The sequence below is a fragment of the Equus caballus genome, chromosome 25, assembly GCF_041296265.1.
Source record: "Equus caballus isolate H_3958 breed thoroughbred chromosome 25, TB-T2T, whole genome shotgun sequence".
NCBI classification, from domain to species: Eukaryota; Metazoa; Chordata; class Mammalia; order Perissodactyla; family Equidae; genus Equus; species Equus caballus.
The window spans coordinates 16,165,302-16,187,723 of NC_091708.1; the positions used below are offsets into that span (position 1 = coordinate 16,165,302).

Below are 22,422 nucleotides of genomic sequence, written 5' to 3' on the forward strand. Positions count from 1 at the left end.
TTAGAACTCAGGTCTGTCTGATTTCAAAGCCCATGCTCTTATGGACCACATCATCCTGCCTTCCACCTCATGGCAGCAACTGGAGAGAAATGTTTGCTCAATGAACTCACCAGTCTTTTAAAATATTCTCCTTAGACCCCTTTACCATTCTCACAACAGCAAATTGCAACCTGCTGGCTTGAACAAGGCAAATTTATCAGCATTCGGTCTGTCCAACATCTATTCATTTTTTAAGGCCTGGATCAATACTTTCTATATGAACTCTAGTCTTATCTAGCTTAACCCTCCTATCTAGAACAACAAAAATAATTCACTGCTTATTTATCTGTGCTGATACAGCACCTTGTATCTACCTAATATGTCACCTAGGTGTTTATTAACCATCTTTCCACACTTCTCATGCTTTATCTCCTACGATGCTCCCAAGAAACTTATGAGGTATTTCTATTATCTAATTTTTATAGATGAAGAAGCTAAAGATTAGAAACTTTGTCATTTGCCCAAGGTCATAGAGCAAGTATATGTTGGACCTGGGATTCAAACCCTCTCTGATCAAAAATAGTGATTTTTTTTTTTGCCATTGAGTTAACATCTGTGCCACTCTTCCTCTATTTTGTATGTGGGATGCTGCCACAGCATGGCTTGATGAGCAGTGTGTAGGTCAATGCCCAGGATTGGGACCCATGAATCCCAGGCCACCAAAGGGGAGCACTTGAACTTGACCACTACGTCATGGGGCCGGCCTCTAAAGTAAGCTGCTGACCACTGTAGAACACTGCTTCTGATGCTACATCAGAGTGACCCTTGGTCTGGTCCTTACAAAATTTGCTACTTATGTGCCAGGCAGTGAGCTAAGGGCTGTAAACATTTTTAATTCTCACAATAATCCTACAAGGTAGATGTTATTTTCTTATGTTATAGATTAAGAAGCTGAGGTTTGGGTAGTTAAAGTAACAACCAAATTCTCACAGCTAGCAATTAGCAAGATTCAGCCCATGTTCTTTTCCATGATCTGCAGACTGAGCTTCATTCATTTGTGTATCAGTTACTGATTATGACCCTTGTCACCTGACAGGTGCTCTATGAATTTATCGAATTAATTAATTTACCACTATTCTTCCATCGTCTCTTCACCAGTTTAACTTCTGCCTATCCTTCTCCTCTCAGTTCAGTCATCGTTTCCCTAATTTGCTGTCTGTGCCAGATCCTCCCTTCATAAGCCCTCATATACACATAACCTCCTTCTGTAGAACTTATCACAGCTGCATTTTTCAAATTTAATTTGTAATAGTTTAATGTCCAGACTCTCAGCTTCTTCATTGACTGGAAGCTCAATGTAAAACATTTAATTAACCATTGTGTTCAAACGCCTCTCATCGTGTGGTTGCTCAATAAAATGCCTGACGAATAACTGATTGATAACTATTCTTTGAACCCAGAGGTGGGTGAGAGCTTAGTCATCCCACTTAGCACAAGAGGGGCTAACAATATAGCTTACAACGCAAGCTTTTGAAACGAACCTTCCTTTTAAGGTAAGAGGATCTCAGTTCAGTAATTAAAACATTTTTATCTTCTATATGAGAAGAATCCCTTTCAGAAGTCCATTTCCTCACACTATGCCGTGGCGAGGACCTATTTCTAGGCAATCTCTGGGCCTCTTCTCTGCTGAGTGCATCAGTACATCATTCCTTCCCCAGACACTGGAAGGAGTTGGGAACCAGCAGATTTAGGCTGAGAATTCCAGTGAGGACTAGTCTTTTGGGTTTTTCCCTTTCCATGATGTTCAGCCACCCTTCATGCACAGGCTCCCACCTCTCCCTCACACGGCTCTAATGCCTGTGAAGGCAATGGTTTTGGGGTTTTGAGCATGGAAAGTTCCTTCAACATTAACATAAATAACCAGACTCCATGGGAGGAAGTATTTTGTTAGCCCAACTGGGACACCACTCTAACTTGGAGATGTTTTACAAACACTGCCACCTCTCTAGTCCAAGCCACCATCATTTCTGCCCTCTGCAGTTTCCCTCTCTTCCCCTTAATCCAGTCAGATTGGATCCAGATTTAGAGCCCAAATCTGATGATGCCACTTACTTGCTTAATGGCTATCAATGGCTCCCCATTGCCCTGGGGATAAAGTCGAAACTCCTCATGCGGCCCCTAAGGTTCAGCACGTTCTTGCTCCTGCCTTCTCTCCAGCCTCATCTCCCCACTTTCCCGCTGGCCCTGTAAGCTGTAGCCAGTTCTCTTAGTTCTTCCAACATATATATTTTGCCTGATCAGAACTCTCGCCCAGTCTTCACTGTGCCTGGGATGCTCCTTCTCCTCAAACCTACCTTTCCTTTGTCTAGCTAAGTCTTAAGTGTCGCTTCCTCAGAGAAGACTTCGCTGACCCCTTGACTAGATTAGACCACCTGTAACACCCTCCCATTGTGCCCTGCAATTTCATGTAGTATTGATGACACTTGGAATTACTTGTTCAATGTCTGCTTTTCCTATTAGCTTATAAGTTTCCACGAGGGTAGAGCTCATGCCTGTCTCATTCTGAGGGTGGTCATAAGTTCTCAGTAAATGTTAGCTGCTATTACTATCATTATGATCATCATATCATTACTGCAACAAAACAATGCTTGGCACATAGTGGACGCTTGATAAATATTGGTGTAATAAGTAAATCGTCATTATTAACATGAAATTCTCTTAGGTTAGATACATTTCAAATTTGACACTTTTGTCACACTTCGTTGTCTTTCTTTCCCCTTAAAAATTAATTTTTTCCTTTAATTTTTATTCATTCTTTCAAAACAATATATTCTTTTTTTATTTCTGTGCATGAGATTCTAGTGGAAAAAAAACAATGAGCTACTCAACAGTCACAGAATATTAGAATCAGAAAAGGAATCTAAGAAGCAATTGATACAACCTGATAGACTAGCGTAGTCCATCCTGTGTGTCCATGTGGTGTGTGACGCAAACATCCACGGATGTCAGAAAGCCCGATTAAGGAGGGAGGATAAAGCATACAAAGAGCTAAAGCAGTTGAGCCGTATTACAACTTTCAGCAGGAAGTCCCTGAGAGAAGAAAATTTCTTTACCATTTCAACTAAATAGTTCACCAGCTCTTCCAATTCTGTTTATATTTGTGTCAACCTCTTCAGGCCTTGGGGAAATATCTAAGGTCAAACTATCTATTTGTATGTGAATTGTTCAGTATTAATAGAACACTGGACTTTACCCAGAGCATCTACGTGAAGAACAATCAGATAGACCTTTCACAGAAAGCAGAAAAGTGGCTCAAAACAAAATGGAAGCAAACTCAAGAAACAATCAAGCTGCTGTGTCCAAGGTAGATGTGATGCTTTAGATTAAAAACAAATCTCAATGTTGAGTATTTTCATTTAAAGTCTACATTTGTATTTATCTGACATTGGTACTTAAATAATAAATAAAATGGAGTCAATAGACCTAGTACAGTGTCCTCTGGAGTTGAGTGGGAAGGGCCATTCTTAACTTGCCCAATGGAAAGGGATATACTAGATATTGAGACCATAGCTCCTCCCCATGACATTATTTTATACACTTAAAACCTACGGACTCTATAACATGAGGTGGTCTCAGAGTTTGGAGGGACCTTAAAAGTCACCTACTCTAAGTATCCACTGATAGCTGAATCCTTTATAGCAAAGCTAGATATACCACCTAGAGTTTTTTCAAAATGTAGATTCTGATTCATTAGGTCTAGGTTGGAGCCTGAGGGTCTGCATTTCTAACAAGCTCCCAGTTAATGCTGATACCTCTGTTCATGGACCAGACTTTGAGTAGTAAGACTTTATTTATAACATGACTATTAAGCACCTGTTAAGTGTCTGCTTGGATGTCTCCAGTGACAAGGAAGTCACTCCTCTCGAAGCAAATCTTCTGTATAGGAAGGATGACTTTGTGTCCCAGCCAACCAATCTATCTATTTGAACATGTAATAATAATAGTAATAACAACAATAATAAAATAACAAGTAATGTTTATTATATGCTAATACATTTAAATCTAATGAGATTGCTACTTTTATTATTACATATGAAGAATTGAGATTCTGGGAGATTCAGCACATTGTCTCAGACCAACAGAAAGTGATAAATTAAGATTTGAAACTGACTCTATCTGACTTGAAGCCATTCCCCTTATCTAGCACCACATTCTGCCTTTATAGTCTGGTGTTATTGTCCAAGTTTTGGCAATAACTTTAAGTAACATATACCTATCTGTGCTACAATTTCAAAATAATTTTGGTTATAATAGATGTGGCCATATAATTTATATTGCAAACTAGGACTCTTGTTAAAAGGGAACACTATTGATTATTACAGAGGAACAATAGACACTAGGACTGTCCCTAGCAAACAAGAACGTGTGTTCACTGAGTTATTATTTATGCTCTGAACATGAGAATACAGAAAAATGAGACTGGAAATAATATTTCTGAACCCTACCCAGTGTATTTCTAATGTGAATTACTGAGTACATTTTCTGTTGCAATTCTTTTTTCCTTGTTGTTCCTAGTTTCTTTTACAGAAGCTAGGTTTTCCATTTCAATGTAAGCATTTTACTGCCTCTCTCGTCATTTTCAGTCAGAAGCCCTCTATGTTAGGTCAGCTAATCACTGGTCAACCACATTTTTTGACATTATGTTTGATTTATTTGAGCTTTAGCCCAGGTCCTTCTGACAACTTGAGTCACTGTATCACATCCCTTGGATAGATGAGGGGTCAGCAAACTATGACCCATGTGCCAAATCCAGCCTGCCACCTGTTTTGTAAATCAAGTTTTACTGGAATACAGCTATGCCCATCATTAACGTATTGTCTATGACTGCTTTTGCACAACAGTAGAGTTGACTAGGTGTGAAAAGACTATATGGTTTCACAAAGCCTGAAGTATTTACTATCTGACCCAAAAGAAAATGTTTGCCAGCCCCTGGTGTAGACAATATTGGTCTAACTATCTCCTTGACTCTCATATTTCAAATTTTCCTCTCTATTCTAAAATCCCATCTGTCACTTAAGAGATGCCATCTTTGGAGGTGAATGAACAGAGGCAGGTTTGATAAATCTCAGCAGGCTTCCTGGCACTGTGCAGATTTAGGCTTTAAGATGATGACACATCTCATTTCTAGCTGCGTGGAGTATCAATCCCTCAATGAGAGGCCCCGACTACTACAGTCCTTTGTTTCTTTCTAGTACCAGTAACAGGAATGCTCCTGTTCCAAGTCTCAAATTGGAGCATTAGTATGATGTGTGGACTAATTTTAAATTTAATTTTAAATCCCAGGGGCAGGTGCCATTGCAGCTGCCTTCACAGGCTTGAGGTTATGAGAAATGGCTAGTGACACACATACTTACTCTATCTGAGTTATTTTCCATTCCATCCTCTTCTTTGCCACTTTCCTCCCTTTCTCGTCTTTTCGGTGCACACTTTGTGTACTTGCCATCTCACCAAAGCTGGAGTCATTTATTATTTCTATATTATTTCTTCCATTATTTTAATAATGGTAATAGTCAACACTTATTGGATGTCTCCTTCATTCCAGGCACTGTGTCAAGATCTTAAATGCATCACTATATTTAATCCTCACAGCATCCTTTTGTGGTATGTATAATCATTATCTCCGTTTTAAAGATGGAGAACTGAAGCTTAAAGCTGTTAAGCAACTTGCCCAAGGCCACACAACTGGAAAGTGGCAGATTAAGGAACTGAATCCAGAAACCTCAGGGCTGGTACTATTAATCTCTAGTTTATACTGCCTTCAGGAAAGATTCTTCTGCTTTGAGAAGCTGTAGATAAGATGGGCTTTCCTCAAACCTATGGTCAATTTAATCCAAACAACTAGTGCCAGCTTAAAGAAATAAGACAAAGAGCCCATATCCCTTGGGTTTTTAAACAAGGTGTTGATCATAGTTATAGCAACAGCTATACAGGTGGGGGCTAGGGACTGAACTTGAAGAGAGATGTCAAGGCTGGGAAGGCTGTAAAAATATGGAGTCCAAGCTAGAAAAAAGACGAGTAGCAGGAGGAGATGCTACAGATCGTTTAGTCTGTTCATTTATTTTTATAGATAATAATACAGGTAGCTTCCATTTATCAAGCACTCCCCATGTGTCAAGCATTGTGCTAAAACCTTAACATGGATTATGTAATTTAAGCCTCATAACACCCTATGAGCTATTTATCGTCATCTCCAACTTTCACACAAGAAACTAAGGTTTGCATTTAATTAATGTGCCCAAGATCACTCGGCCAATAAGCATACAGGAGGGTTCTGAACGTAGTTGGACTCCAGTCTTTGTACCTGAACTTTCCACAGTGCTGTTTCCTGATCTATACAAAAAGGAGATCTAGGCGCACAATGAGAAAAGCTAAGAAGGGACTTACTCCAGGTCACACAAATAATGCAAAGGTGAGCTTGAAAAACTCTAACTCAGGCCCAGATATAATCCTGTTCAATGTATAATCCCCTCCCCAAATGAATATGGCTGATAAAAATAACTGTTCCTTCTTTCTCCTTTTTAGTATGCTATATTCAACAACACTTCCCATCTACTATTTATGAAACTATAAGTTTCCAGTCTTTATTTCCTTCTCTAAAAAATAATTTGCTGAACTAAATTTGCCCTGCAACATCCATGAAATGGCACTGCAGTCCTCAGTTACTAGGCTTCTGGAAGCCCTTGGATTCTTTCTGTCTCACATTTAGTAATATAAGGGTGGGGTCTATCACCATGGTCTTTATAGCATCTAGCCTTTAGATACTATAGAGACCAAAGCAAAGATTTATAGGATTTCTACAGGGGAATTATCGCTATTCTGCTGCAAATGTTCTATCTGTGTCTTTGTGTTCTGTTCCCTTTCTTTCACTAAGTCATTTTGTTTTGCTTCATCTCTGACCCTGGCCTCAATGTATTCTATTCATCTCAGCAGGATATCCTTTTCAGTTCACTGAGACCCTTCCAACTGTCTTATTCAAAATCCCCTTCAAAACTCACTTTATTTTGAGGAATCTTGTAGAGCTAAATCCGTTTCTCCCTTATATGTCAGACTAATTATTTCACCACTGGTATTACTAACACTGCTGGTGTTTCCAAATGAAAAAGTATGGAATGATAATAATCACAACGATGGTGGTGATGATGATGATGGTGGTGATGACGATGATGGTGATGATGATGATATAGCTCACCCTATGCCAGGCATTGTTTAAATGCTGTAGACATATTAACTTTTTAAATCCTTACAACAGTCTCATGAGGCTAAGTCTGTCATTATATCCATTTTATAGATGAGGATCCTGAGGCAGAGAGCAACTAACTAACTTGTCTAAGCTTAGGGAGCTAGTAAATGACAGGACTGGGCAGCCAGTGTGGCTCCATGGTTTATGCTCTTGACCGCTATAGTACACAGTACAAAAGTTTTCATCTTTATCAGCTATTCCCTTAACTTCTATGAGGCGCAGTTCCCTTATCTGCAAAATGGCTAATTGAAAGAGTTCAGCCATTGTTCATGTAGCCCAAGAGCCAACCACAGGAGCTTAATCAGCCCCTAACAATCTGTTAATGCTAGCAGCCATCATTGATTGTGCTGATTGGGTGCATGGCTCTCCATATTCATCATCTGAGGCAGGTTCTTTAATAACTCCAGTTCACAGATGGAGGAAATGAAGCTCAGAGACATGAAATACCTTTCCCTAGGCTCTTCAGCCCATGCTGTTGGAGTCAGTCATTACACACACTAATCAACTGACTCTAGAACCCAACTACAGGTAAGATAATGTCTTACTGGGTTTCTCAAAGGTAATTATGGTCATAATGCAATTACTTTAGAACCGTAGTCCCTCTAAAGATGTGATTCCACTCTAGGTGGCAGAATTGGGGTTTGAACCAGGTAAGCTGAGGCCAGAACCGATGCCTCTTACAGAAAACGGGAAGATTCCTTTAAGCCCAATGACATCAGAATAACCCTGGCTTTTTGTTTATATAATTGACTTGCTATCCAGCCAAACTTCAAGGTGAAAAACGACCTGTGGACCGTGGAACTCAAACTACTCACTTGAGTCATTGCCCATCACCAGCAGTACTGTACTCTGCAGACTGAGCAGGCAGCAAAGTCCTTGCCGAACCTAGAGTCAGCACTTCTGGGCTGATTAAATGCAAATGAATGAAAACAGCTATAAATCCAGTCTAGTGATGTAAGCTCTTTGGCACAACTCTACTCAAATCCTTACGGCATAGGAACTTGTTTTAATGCCAGTTTTTAATTATATAACTCAGAAGAATTAAATATTAAAGCATGTCCAATTTGGCATTTATTTAGGGTGGGTTCGGTGCAAAAGTACGGGAGGAGGTTTAGCCTTAAGGTTGGTAACTGACAGCATGGACCCTAGGAAACCAGCCTCTTACAGAGGCTGCTAAGCAAAACATCCAACAGACAGAAAGACAGACAAACTACTGAAAAACAGTAAGAAGAGAAAACCTTTCCTTTTGCACTATTTTTTTCCTAGGCTAGCCCTTGGGGTGACTTGGGCTGTATCTAATCATTTTATTTACCATGACTGAATAGTCAATCTGTCTTTGCTCTGGAGTGCTCAGGGAATCAGCGACTGAGTCGTTATGATGGAGGGACCCTTAAAGATTCAAGCATCTATTCTGAATAAATGCATCCAGGAGGAGCAGATGCTCACCCCGCCACCCCAGGGCAGCCTGCCTGCAGCGTTGCTCAGGCTTTTCCAGTGGAGACCATCTCCCAGTTTATGACAGAGCTGGTGTTTTCTTATCTGTGTTTTCTCTTCAGCACATTTGCTACTGTTAAATGAATCACAGGAACAGCACAACTAAAGCAGCCCTTTGCTTGTGAGTTAAGCATCAGAAGGCAGCAGTCAGCTGAGTTAAAAAGGCATTTGCTTTCTCCTTCTTTTGCAAATTTGAGAAAATTTTCATGCAGCAATAGAAAAACATGCAGCGATTTGTAAAGTTTGCAGTTGAGAAAAATGAGGATTAGCAAGATTAAGCAATTTGGCCAAGATTAGACAGCTAAGTGGAGCTATGTCATACACACATTTAACGTATTGAACTTGTGTGCTGCCTCTGGACTTACTTAACCTGAACGTAAGTTCTGATTCCACTATCTTGAGTAATCCTCACAGAAAACAATCTAGGAGCATGAAATGAGGAGTTTATAATTCATAAGCAGAAACTGGCTTGGTGCAACTGGAAGCGCAGCTCCATGAACTGTCTCTAGTGACTAGATAATGACAGCAAATGCTTGATGAATGAAAATGCCCATAGTGTAGAGAAAGAAAAAACAAAGATTGGCTCAGAACCTAAAAATACACAATGTCAATTAATCTACACTGAGTTTAAAAAGCATGCATTCTAAAATAAGTATGTCATCTGTTTAAAAAGTAATTGTAAGTGGAAGCTATTGGACTTTTAAAATCATCATCTGTCACATCAGTATACATTAAAAAATAATAAAATATTTATTTTTATTTTTTGCTGAGGAAGATTCACCCTGAGCTAATATCTGCTGCCAATCTTCCTCTATCTTTGCCTGCAGAAGATTAGCCAAGAGCTAACATCTGTGTCAATCTTCCTCTACTTTGTATGTGGGTCGCTGCCATAGCATGGCTGACAAGTAGTGTAGGTCTGCCCCCAGGATGGGAACCCATGAACCTGGGTCACTGAAGTAAAGCCTGCTGAACTTAACCACTGCCAAACAGGGCTGGCACAAAAAATAATAAAATATTTTTAACTAAAATAACTGATTTAAAAAATTTGTTTACTTATTAAATCCTGAATTAATTCTTCCTTCCTCTTCTTTTATGGTTCATATTCTGACTGATAACTTTTAGATAAGTGGGTTCATTTTCAAATGAACCATTTCTTCCCAGAGTGATAGAATGTTAGACCTAAGGTGTGTTAGAACTATTTAATTCATAATCCTTAATTTGCAGATGAAGAAACTAGAGTTGACCAAGGTTAAATGACTTGTCCAACGCCAAAGACTTGATTACAGCAAAGTTGGGTCCAGAACCTAGTTTCCTGGACTCTTGGTCATGCAAATAAAAATAAAGTATGAACACAGAGATATTTAAGGATGAAAATCGAACAGAAACAACCCGAATATCCAGATCAATGTTAAGCTGTTGAAATGGAAATTATGAAAAAACTTTAATAGTTTCATTTTATGAAAAACTTTCCAAAATATATCCACTTATTTAATGCCACAAGTAATACATGAATCTATTTTCACACTAAAGTGCAAACAGAGTTTTATGGCATAAAACATTATAGTGTCTCTTTTTCCTTCCTGATTCTCCTGCCTCCTCTAGAAGTAGCCCTGGCTGATTTTAGTGGTTAACAGGAGTTTCCTTGGGCTTACCTTGCTCTCTAAGGGGATGAATTTGGTATTTAGATGTCCTTTTTTAATTACAGCCCGGAAAATGTACTAGCCTTGTTTGAGACTACTGTTTTCTCTAAGGAACATGAAATAGAGGTTTAAGTTTAAATGTGTGGCTAGCTGGTGTGCAAACCACAAACAGAGTGACACCAATCTCTTAGGTTTCCATAGTAACTTCCCGTGTTATTTGTCTGTTTGTTGGCAGCTAAAGAACTTCAACCTTCTATACAGGTCCCCTCAACAACCCTGGGATGTCAGGAGGGAGGAAGTGCTGTGTTCTCCATTTATAGAACATGACATCAAACCCTAGGGACATTAGGTGGGTGTAGTCTATTGATTGTATTAATGGCTCCAATTCTCCCTGCTTTGATTCCCACCCTTTGCCATGTCACTGTGAGTGCCCTCCCTCTTTGACTCTGGCCCTGGCCAGTCAGGTGACTTGCTTTGGTCTCTGGAATGTTAGCAGACATAACATAAGCATAGTCTTAGAAAAGAGGTTGTACCTTTCTGCTTATGCTATAGCCCTCTGCTATCATCATGAGAAGGACATACTTAGCCTGCTGAAGGATGAGACATGGGGAGCAGAGTTAGCAAATATTGAAGTCACTCCAGACCAGCCAGCAGCCAGCTGCCCCCCAAATATGTAAATGAGCCCAGACTAGGTCAGCTGAACCTGACAAACTTGTGAGCTATGCAAATGCTTTTTGTTGTATGCCACTGATGTTTTGTGGTTTGTTGTTCTATGGTATTATTCTAGTAACCGGTAATTCATAGAGTGGTAACAACTATAAATGAAGATCCAGAAATTTAACAGTCTTCCGTCTCTAAGCCTGATGCTCAGGTCATTTGGCTCACTTTCGCCTTTGCACATGCTATTAATTACGTCTGCCTGGAATTTCCATTTCCATTCCCCTTATTCTTCCTTTAAAATTTAGTTAGGTCTCTTTTTAGAAGCTTTCTCTGATCTTCCCAAGAAAGAGATAATTATCCTTGTGGGAACCACCTCTCCCTTTCACATGTTCTTATTATTTCACTAATCACAGGGTAGTGCAATTAGTTGTTTACTTGAATGTATTTCTGAAGGGAATATGAGTTTCTTTGAACTCTTTTAGAAACCATCACAGTGCCTCATTAATATTTTTGGAATTATATTAACTGGTAGAAAAAAAACATTGGAGGAAGAAATGGATGATTTCTTACTGAAAGATTTCAAGCATATTTCTGATTCGATCTTGCCTGCCACCTAAGTTAGGCTCCCTGGGTCAGGGGATAGATTCAAGAACAAAGAACCTATTAATTCAGCACATATATATGATATATATTCTGTGTACCAGTTGATAACCCCTATGAATAACATAGAGAAGCTCTCTAAACTTATGGAGAAAAACAATTAACAAAAGGCAAACCAAGTAATTACAGATTATAATAAATTAAAGAAATGAAGATAAAAAATGCTATGTTGAGAGAGAAAGTCAGGTGGGGTGGCCACTTTGCATAGGGCGGTCAGGGATACTGACATCCTCACTGGGTACTTAATGGTGAACGCGCTTCCTTCCTGATTATATACTTCTGAGGACGAACACTGTGTACACTGTTCTTTATGTCTTCCACAGACTTTAGGAACAGAGAATAACTTGCTGGCTGATTTATTAATTTGATAATGAGGGGCATAGTAAGTTCCTCTTGTGTTTGTGTGTGTGTGTGTGTGTGTGTGTGTGTGGTGTCTTCCTTTCTGATTTTAAAATTTATGCTACTTGCTTGGAGGGTTGTTATAAGTCTGTAAATTCTACAAATAAATTTCATATTCCTTGGTAATACTTCTGGGCTGCTTCTGAGATTTCCTGTTTAAAATTGGTCACAGGCTTTATTTCAAAGATGTGTGTCAAAGCATAAATCCTGAATGCCATGAATGTTGGCTGTAATTCTTGGAGAAGTCAAGGATGCATTAGGTCTTGGCCTATTGTTAGAGGTGTGAGAGAAAGAACTAGGGTGGATCCTCAGCCCTCATAGTAGGTATAATCTGTCCTTCTTCATTCATCTGGTCACCTTCAACTCTGGGATTATGGTCATCGACAGCTCCTGAGAATTTCGATTTAATAAATAATTACAGAGCATTGATACAGGCCAGTTGCTGTGCTCAGGGATTTTATATACATTATCTCATAATTGCCTAAGGGCAGTGCTATGAGTAGGTATTATTTTCATTTCTATTTCTTGCTCAGGATCACAAAATCCAGTTATGTAACACACACAAAATTCAAACGCAAGTTTTCTGACTTGAAACAGGATTTAGAGTTCTTTCATTTTTTTCCCAGCAAATGTTCATCAAGTGTCAGGCTCTGTACTAGGTTCTGGAAATACATAGATGGTTAAAATGAGATGGGGCGGTTTTCATGAGGATCTTTCCATTGCACCCCATGAGAAGAGAAAGCGCAAGAAATAAGTGGGTTTGAGGTATTTAGTGTAGCAGTTTGTCTATTTAGAAGAGCAACTGTTGCATTAAATTCCCTGGAGAGCCAGTAGTTCCCAACATCCTCCTCCTACCAACTGCACCGACGGCACCGTCCCCCAGGGGGGAATTGACCGCCAGTGGGCTGAGCAGGGGTCCCAGGCACTGAGCCCTGTGCCATGCCCTGTGGCTGCAGTGTTCACGCTTTTCCCAACCTCTTTGGACCAGGGCCACAAGGGACTTGGGCAGCCTAGTTACCTTTCATATTTTCCTTCAGATCAACCTAGTCAAGTCAACTTGTCTTTTCTGAGGCTTGGTTTTCTATCAGCATTTAGTTTTTATGTATCCAGGCTTTCCTCTAATATGCATAATTGCTGAAAGAAAAAGGCTGTAGAACAGCCATGGATTATAGCTTTTAAGGGAATGAACTCCCAGTTAATGTTGCAAGACAGCTTCCATTATAATCCTATTTTCACATCCCTGTGACTTTTTAGGGGGGGATGGAGGGAGGAAGAGATTTCTGTTGAGCTAAACTCTTCCATGGTTTGACTTAGGTTGAAGTGATTTTCAAAAATGAAACATTTGCACAAACGTCTCCATTTATTTTTGAGTTATTGTTTTTGGAAAAGGCTGTTCATTTTTACAAGTGTTGTTAATGCATAAAAAATTCCAAGTATGAATGGCTATTAAAACTTCAGTTGCTGCATGCCACTTGTCTCAGGAATGACATCTGAGTAAGATTTTATAAGAATTATAATTCTCCAAAGCTAGATTCTTTCTGTATATAACTATATCATAGTTTAGTGAAAAAATGGTTAAAATATTTCATTATTTTCAGAGTTTCATTGTAATGCTTGGTTAGCACACAGCTTTTCAGAGAGCAGATAAACATTTAGGTTACTTTTACTATTTTTGAATTTATGATAAACTTTAAACTGACAAAATACACCTAAAAATAATTTCTATACTTTTTGAACTATATTAATCAAGCTTTTAATTTTTTAGTTTAGGTCTGTTTTACATGTGTCTCATAAATGGCACTTTGTTGAGACTTTTTCTAAAAATGTTGCTTTCTCAGTGAAACCAATTAGCAGAATTACTAATAATTACCATAAAACCCAAACCAATTCTTCCTATGCCTAAGGATCTCTATTTAGAACTTGGGGCACATATTTAAGTAAGTATTTTGTTCTATTGGTTTCTTTCTCTTAATTATTTTTTCCTTCCACTTATTATTGATATAGTTTGATATTCTGAAACATAACCTCTCTTGTGTCTATTTTTCATTTTATGTGTATGACTTTAGATGATTTATTTATATTTAACTATACTAAAACTCTACTATGAGTGTACCTACTCACTAAGATGAGAAAATATTATGTATATTATAAAGTGTGATACAAATGAAAATTGTATTATCACTGAAAATAATAATGTAATTTGTTTGTTTGGAATTATATTGAAATATTGTTGAGAGACGGCTTTGTGTGGTCAGTAACTCTGGGCTTTTCCATTTGGTGGCAATCTTTATATTCTCCTCCAAAATGAATGGCATCTTCACTAAGTAAATGTTTCACATTAAATAACCTTTTGGTCTCTTTTAAAATTTTGTACCTATTCTTCCATTCAATATAGTATTTTGTGATCTTATCTGATTTTGTTATCCTAGTTAGTTACCCTTTGAATATTATCTCTATAGTCTTTGAATCTTAAGTTATTCTTTTCCTTTGTGACTGGAGATGAAGGATTTTATTAAAAATGGCTTGGAGTTTTCTCATTTCAAATTCTGCTCCGGTACACACACATGTGCCTATATACATCCGTACACACAGATGTAAAATATGCATATATTATATATACTATATTATTTCTTATTATGTATATGCATACATCTTATAGACATTTATTTATGCTTATATTCTATACAATATATTATGATATATTTGTATATATTATATATTTGTATATATTATATATTATATATGTATGTATATATTATATACATTGTGTATATATTTGTAGTACTATATGTATAATATATAATATAATATATGTGCATATATAATGTATATATGTATAATGTATATGATATACACATACACATATTGTGATATATATTGTATAGAATATATATATATTATAGATAGATATAATGAGAAATACCTATATGTACATTTTTTAATAATGTATATGTTGCATTATTTTCTGATCCTTACCACTTTTTCCTCTAACATATCCACACAGCTGTTCCTATCGTTTGGAGGGAGGTTTGATCTCTTTGTTCTCTTTCCAAGTTCCCTTTTCCTCTCTCACTCTCTGTGTGCTTGTTAAGAGTGAGTTTTCCCCTCCTCTTAGCCTTCATAGTTCTGATTCATCATTCAGAGTTCAGCTCTATGTTTCTTGCCTCAAGGCGGCCTTCTCGGATTGTGTCCCACCCTCCCCAGTTGGTCAGATTCCTGTTAACCCATTGGCACAGCATTCTGTCCATCATCATAACACTTATCTCATAGTTATGGTCATTTAATGTCTGATTCCTCTGCTAAAATGAAAGTTCTCTGAGGGTAGGCTTAGGGATCTGACTTGTCTGTTGTAACCCAGCCCTTGTCTTAGTGGCGGACATGTGGTGACACACATATTTATGGAACTGATGGATGAAGGAATTGCCTGCCTGCCATTCTCATTTTACAAAATAATTTCTATATTTGAAGTCATTAGTCAATAAGACGAGGCATTTAATATAGTTTTTCCTATGATTGCTATAGAGGACAGGCTAGTTATGGTGCCCGATGGCTGAAAGCATTTCAACAACTTTTCCCCATGGGGAGCTATAATTTTACCTTATGATATCATAAACCACTCAAGGATTTCATGTAGTTACCAGAACCTTGGGCTAAAATTATAACCCTGAAAGCCCTTGCTGCCTATTAGTTATTTGGTACATGGCACAAAGCAAAATATAGTCTGCATTCTTGGACTTCAGTTTGGCTCCAAGTATATTGGCTGCTTGATTTTATATTTGACCTGCAAAATATTCCACTCTCTGAAAGTTTAAGCCATCTAATAACCTGAAGGTAATTCACAAGTAATAGATGTACATTAAGCAGTAATTAAATGAACATATTACGAATTTCTTATTTGTTCTGATAATTATTTTTCTCAAATTACGTTTCTGAAATGCTGAGCAAAGCATTGAGAGATGTAAGCATTCCTACCCTTGTATGCTTAATAAGTTTTTGAATATAGTTTAATATGAGGCAGCACATTGTACTGAAAACTGTGATGGATCTGACATTAGGAAGCTTGGGTTCAAGTAGCATCATCACTTAACTCCTCTGTGCCTCAGTCTTCTTCCCTAGCCAATGCCTTTTCTGTCACAAAGATGTAGGGGATAAACTGAGGTGCTGAAGAGGAAGCATTTGGAAAGCAATGAAGTGCTTGACAAATGGCTTGTATCGTTATTATTTGTCATATTAGTGAAGCAAAATTGTCATTTTCTAAAAGCATATAAAAATGAGAAGAAAATGACTGGATCTGGAAAAAGCTTGTATTTCCTATATGTAATACGTTTTCTGCTTTCAGCACTCTATTGTAAATAAGAACCCGTGCCAGATGGTAACATTATGTGAACACATGGGCAAGACCTTTCATTCCTTCAGATGAGCTGGAAACAATGATTTGTCAAGTGATGTAAAGTGCAGGGTGAGAAATGGGTTAATAATGGTTCAAAAGAGAAGCTGATAAGCTGGTTACTAGCTCCACAGAGGAAAGGACAAGAGTGAAAAGGCTTACAAAGCAACACAAGGAAGTGAGGGTAGACCAGTGACAGAGACCAGGGATTCTTTTCTGAAATTCTCTAGAAGACGGACCAGTGTGTTGCTGATTTGGTTAGAAGGCACACAAGTAGGATAGATCAGTTCGACAGTGGGGTAGGGAGAATTCTGTGTGGACAATGAAGAACAACAGTGTATAGGTCTGTCATCCAAGATGTCTAGCAGTTGGGCTAAAATCATAGCTGGCACACTAGGGCTCTGAGCCAAAGCATCTCCTGGATGCTGGGAGAGGACCAGAGCTAGGCAGAATCACAGTATGGAAATCACTGGAACCTTGAACTTGTTAATAGGGCATAATGCCAATTATAAGATAAAGGTAAAATTTAGTCCTGGAACATGGCACTGATTCAAGGGTAAAGATAAGAGTGGGGCCAGCAGCAAAGTGACCTGATGCTGATTCATGTAGGAACAGACCTACAACAATGTTTCTCCAAATGTATTGTACATATGAAACTCCCAGGGATCTTATTAAACTATGGGTTCTGGTTCAGTAGGTCTGGAGTCAGGTCTGAGATTTTGCATTTCTAACAAGCTCCTGGAGATGCTAAAATGGCTGGTCTTTGGACCACACTTCTGAGGAGAAAAAATCTAGACAGGGCATCTTAAAGTCTTCCTGAAGGAGAATAGGATTAGTTCCTGAGCCTGGTTAGGGGAAAGGTAAGAAAGAGAGCTGTGCCTGAACGTGAGGGAGAAGTGACTTCAGCTATGAGAAGGAGACAGTGAGAGGGGGCTGAATCTTGGTAGGAATCTATGCTGACTACTTTATCCTTTGGTCTCTTCTTGCACGAAGCTGACGGTTGGTGTCTTCTCCCTAAAATTCATCACATTGTCCAGTGGTACAGCCCCTGTTCTCTGTGTAAGCAGAATCATCTGGTCTAAATTAATAACCTCTATAGGAAGTTAACAGAATTTCACCTCTTTCAGGGAACATTTGTCTTATCTCAAAAGACATGCAGTCTATATAGTGGCCGTCTGGAGGAAAATTTCTTAATACAAAGAAATAGCTGTTAGGAGAGTTTCAGGACCTGTGGCAGGAAGAAAGATCTGAGGTGCCTCTGATATCATTACTGTCATGCGTCGCTTAATAATGGGGACATGTTCTAAGAAATTCGTCGTTAGGCAATTTTGTTGTTGTACAAACATCATAGAGTGTAGTTACACAAACCTAGATGGTGTTGCTTACTACACACCTAGGCTATATGGTACTAATCTTATGGGACCACCGTTGTATATGTGGTCTGTCGTTGATGGCAGCATCGTTATGCAGCACATGACTGGATATTCTATTGGTGAGGAACCAACCCTTTATGTGACTGCCAATTCAGGAAACTAAAAATCTTACTGGAATGTATTTACAGGTTATTTTATTTTATATATGTTTTTTATAATCAACTATTTTTACTAGACAATATATATCTAGCTCATTTTTTTTTTCTTAACGGCAACATCATATTTCCATGAAGGAATGTACCCTACTTTAACCAATCTCCTCTTAATGACTGCAGATTATTTCTAGCCTTCCAACAGTATAGTTTAGATTATATATCTAATATATTTCAGAGGAGATATAAACTGATGCGGTCTTTGTTCTCTTTGAACAAAATTTATGTGAGTGGTGCTGAAGGTGGAGTAGAGTAACAGTGTGAGGGGTCTAACAGTGGGAAGATGAATTAGCACCAAAGTTCATACTCAGATGCTACAGCTTCAATCGGAGATTTGTAACTGCAGGTCAGGAAGAGAAGAGAAGCTGCCACTTCACAGGGAGCAGGGCGGGGGGGGCAGGGCAGCATCTGACGCTGTGACAGTATGCCAGAGTGGTGGTGGCTGGAAGACATTATGCAGATAAATAGCTCCTTCTTCTTAGTTTATGAGGTACCCAGGAGGGCAGATTCTTGTGACAGCACTTCCCTGGGTAGGGTAGTAGTGTTGATGATGGTGGGGATGGAGTGGGAGTTAATCTTTCCTGGATCTGTGTCTCTCATATCTTCATCCTTTACTCAATCATATACGGTGTGTGCATAGATTCAAATGTCACAGCCTCAGCAGCAGTCTCTGCCCTTGAATCATCTTTGTGTGTGAGCAGACTAAGTCCAGGGTGGGCGGAGGGTTGGTTGGAATAAATCAGGTCGAGGAGGATGTTCTTATTGCATGTGTAAATGAAACACAGAGTAGGAATAATTCACAGTCAGATAGTGTTGGATAGGAATCCTGCCTCTGCCGTTTATTAGCTATATGGCTTTAGACGGGTTACCTAATTTCTTTCAGCCTCATTTCCTCATCTGTACGGATGCAGTAAAGTTTAAATGAGAGAAATCCATGTGAAGCAGTTAGCAGAATTCCTGGAACATAACAGACACCAATAAATGTCATTATTATCATTATTATTTATTGACCACATTTTCAGTTCCTGTTCCCCAAGTTCTATCTGGAGTCTTATTATGACCCTCAGGATGCTGACTGATCACTTTAAACTACAGGAGATCCAGGTATTTATGTACCTACCTTCACTTACATTCTTATTTGCCAATAGCTTCACTTCCGTTAACTCTGTGTCTTCAAATCATGCATGAAAAAACTCCCTAGTTAAAATATAATTTAAGGAAACATTGACAGGTCCTGTTTTGGTTGGCACTGTTAAAATTTTCTGTCATTCGGCATGTTATTTTTTTAGGCAGCAGCTTTCTGATAAAATGCCACAGTAAGTGCACTTCTTGAGTTTGAAAAATATTAACGGATACTGACAAAATGTCTTTCTGAATTTAAGCTATGAATAACATCATATGTATTTTATATATGTCTGTGCAGTTGGCCGGAGCAGGCTGAGATGCAGTTGCAATTGGGAAAACTGAGCCCTAGCTGACTGAATTTCGCAGACTGAGTCACAGTGAAGCCTCCTGACTTGCTGCTGGATACACTGTTGGTTAGATCATGCTGGCTCTGACCTGACTAAGGATTAAAAGGTTGAGGCTAAATCAAAAACTTCCAGCATTCAGCTTAACTTGTAGTGTTTGTGGAGCTAAAATATGTATTTTAGACGTAATAGGAGCCCTTTTGGGGGTTACTTGCAACTTCTTCAGACACACATAGACGTTTATTAAGCACGAAAACAAAATTCTTCACAGGGCAAGCTATCAAACTTAAATTGCATCAAACATCTATCTGTCCAACACCAAGGCTTTGCCGTTTGTTCATACTGCATCGCCCCCTACTGGCGCTCACCTTCTATTCATTCCATAGCATCTAGTATGAGAATGGTTTGAATGGTTTGAACGGTTGTGAGACCAAGCAGAGGTGGCTAAGATGAGACCAGCAGGCTAGAAGCAGAAGTGAGAGCACCTCTTATCTGCATTTGGAAGGTGCAACCAGGAGATTTCCACATTGTGTCCAAGAGTGACCTGAAGTAACTTAGTACTCCCCAATTACAAACGAGTGTGTTCATTTAAGCTGCATTAACTTCTTAAGTAATATAAATATATGTGTGTGAACACACAGTAGATAGACATGCATGTGGATAATTCGTTATAATTATATAAGATATATGTGAATGTTTATAGATATCCTATGACATTCATCGGTACAGAAAGTATCTATGTATAAAGATAGTGCTTGCTAAGCAGGTTAATAATGTCAACAAAGTTATAAGCCAATTTCCCCCTGATTTAAGAGAAGGGTTTGCAAAAGTGTAGCACATTCTCTGTTTGTATTCAAATGAAGGAAGTGATCTTAGACATTCATTAAAGCAAATCCAGCAGGGTGTCTAATTGGAAACACTTTGCTGCAGTTAGTATGAATTACTGTATCTATTTGAAAGTAATAAAGCTGCAGTTACTTAAAAAATTCTGTAAAGATGCCATCTCAAAATTATTTTGGAAGTAGGTGAGGAAATAAACAGATTACATGCTCATTTGTTCAGTTTTCCATTTATCAACCTGAATTAGCAAAGTCTTGATGATTTTCCCAAAGTTCCTTGAATTGAAGAACATTCAGGAAGGGAAGTGAAATGTTTTTTCAACTCCTACTAAGTGTCACGTACTGTGTGTCTGATCCTTACTGGACCATTAAATGTTTCTAAACTCACTCCACAATCCACTGCAGGGGATGCGGAACCATCTAGGCTGGGGCAGCGTTATCTGTCTCATGTTCCCATTCAAGGATCCTAAGTCTTTGATCCTTAGCTTAGGGATGGGCATCATGACCTTAGTTGTTTTTTTTTTTTTTTTGCTTTGATGATCTGATTATATCCATCTCATGGCCCAAACACTCCAGGTCACTCTGGGATATAATTTGGAACTTACTTGGGTACACTCTCCAATTCCAAGTGAGTGGTGCTCCTGCCCTCTGCCTCTATCCTCTTAGATACATGTTAGTCACCCTGCTTGGCCTCAGAGCCAAGTCCATTATTTACCCAACACTTATCTAAATGAGTGATTGCCTTAAGGTTAGGCTCTGGGGATACAGGTGCATAAGTTATATCTGGTCTCCACTGTCGTGGAGTTCATAATCTAGTGGTGGATGGAATCTGAACTTCAGCTAGATATTTCACATCCATTATCTCCTGTAATCCTCTCAAAGGAGGACACAGAGGCCATGGTAAGTAACTTGTCAAACTTCACACAACTAACCTATGATTGAGGCATATATCAATCTTAGATCTGTCCACACCAAGACTTTGCCCTTCATATCGTTGTATGTTGCCCCTTACTGGCTTTCCTTCTATTTGTTCCACAGCATCTGGTATGAGAATTGTTTTGAACGATCTTATCAAAATTATTGATTTCCAAGTAGTCCCTGAAGAAGACTATACCCCATATGCAATGATGCTGCCATTTTTCATTCATTTATTAATTGAACAACATTTACTGAATGTTTACTGTTCACCCAGCATTGTGAGGATCCAGTGGTAAGCAAGATACAGTGGACAATTAATGAGTAAGCCAATAGATAACATGACCGTTTCAGACAGTGTTAAGTCCTATGAAGGCAATAAACTAGGTGGGAATGGAAATTTGCTTCTGAAAGTCTCTTTGGAAAGAATAGCATCTTTACAATGTAGACATTTCACTGTGGCAGTACTACTCACTGAGGAACTTGCCCTACCTAGACTTGAAAGGCTGCAGGCAGCAGCAGTGTATGTGGAGCAAACATTGCTGCTGTGACCATTGTCTCATGTCTGAATTATTCTCATTCTTACTTGGCTTATTATGTACTTTCTCATTACATAAATAATACATGAACACTGTAGAAAATATGGAGTGGAAATGATAAAGTAAATGTTTCCCATAATTACACTGCTCAGACATCAGTGCTATTAATATTGTGTTATATTTCCTTCTAGTCACTTCTCTTTACTACATGTACATATGTAAATTACAAAATTGGAAAGAAAGCGTATGGTTTTTATCCCAACTTTTCACTTAACATTTTATTTTGATTTTTGACATTTCAAAGACTCTTCAAAATCATTTTTACTGGCTACATTTTATAGCATATAGGAATATTATAATGTATTAATTGTGCTATTCTTGCACATTTACATGGTTTCCAAGTTTTTGCCATTTTGAGTAAGAATGTGGTGAATCCTTGTGCTAAATTGTTGTCCATATACTAAGTTATTTTTTTTGGACAGATTCCTAGAAGTGGAAGTCAAGGGTGAAAGGTCATGAACCCTTTTATGGCTCTTGATACAAATGACCAAACTGA

General features: G+C 38.5%; 1 protein-coding gene across 2 annotated transcripts in view; it reads right to left on the reverse strand.

The window, feature by feature from the left end:
- Nucleotides 1–22,422, reverse strand: part of GRIN3A (glutamate ionotropic receptor NMDA type subunit 3A) — a 150,195-nt gene that overhangs the window by 54,611 nt on the left and 73,162 nt on the right. The window lies entirely within an intron of this gene.